Source organism: Sparus aurata, chromosome 6 (genome assembly GCF_900880675.1).
Source record: "Sparus aurata chromosome 6, fSpaAur1.1, whole genome shotgun sequence".
NCBI lineage: Eukaryota > Metazoa > Chordata > Actinopteri > Spariformes > Sparidae > Sparus > Sparus aurata.
In genome coordinates this window covers 36,196,878-36,197,773 of record NC_044192.1, presented here as the reverse complement: position 1 = coordinate 36,197,773, position 896 = coordinate 36,196,878, and positions in this window count along the sequence as shown.

Below are 896 nucleotides of genomic sequence, written 5' to 3'. Positions count from 1 at the left end.
GTAATGAAACATGGTTTCAGCTGTTCAATCATTAGTTTTAGTTAGAAGTATTTTCTGGTCAAATTTGTGCTTTTCATATCGAAAGACGGTGTTTTTTGCACTCATGACAGACAAAGCTGTATTTCATTCAAGAATGGTTTCTCAAGTAAAATTGTACTCAAATTGTGTGAATTCTACCTAATTATAGTAATGAAACATGGTTTCAGCTGGTCTATCATTAGTTTTAGTTAGAAGTATTTTCTGGCCATATTTGTGCTTCTCAGAGCGCTAGAAGCACTATTTTGCCAGCTAAGGTCTACTAAGCTGTATTTCAGTCAAAAATGCTTTCTCAAGTGAAATTGTTCTTAAATTGTGTGAATTCTACCTAATTATAGTATTGATACGTGGTTTCAGCTGTTCTATCATTAGGTTTAGTTAGAAGTATTTTCTGGCCATATTTGTGCTTTTCAGAGTGCTAGAAGCACTATTTTGCCAGTTCAGGTCTACTAAGCTGTATTTCACTCAAAAATGCTTTCTCAAGTGAAATTGTCCTAAAATTGTGTGAATTCTACCTAATTATAGTAATGAAACATGGTTTCAGCTGGTCTATCATTAGTTTTAGTTAGAAGTATTTTCTGGCCATAGTTGTGCTTTTCCGAGCGAAAAACACTGTTTTTTGCCCTCATGACAGACAAAGCTGTATTTCAGTCAAAAATTGTTTCTCAGGTGAAATTGTACTCAAATTGTGTTGGGCCTCGCCTTACACAAAGCCCAGTTAAGGAGTGTTTAACAACAATAAAAGGGGGATTTAGGTTAAATTTGGCTATCAATAATAATTAATGATTATTTGGAATAATTTTTAATTATGATAAATAAAATGATCCAATTTGCATCAGATCACCTCGGGACACCACCCT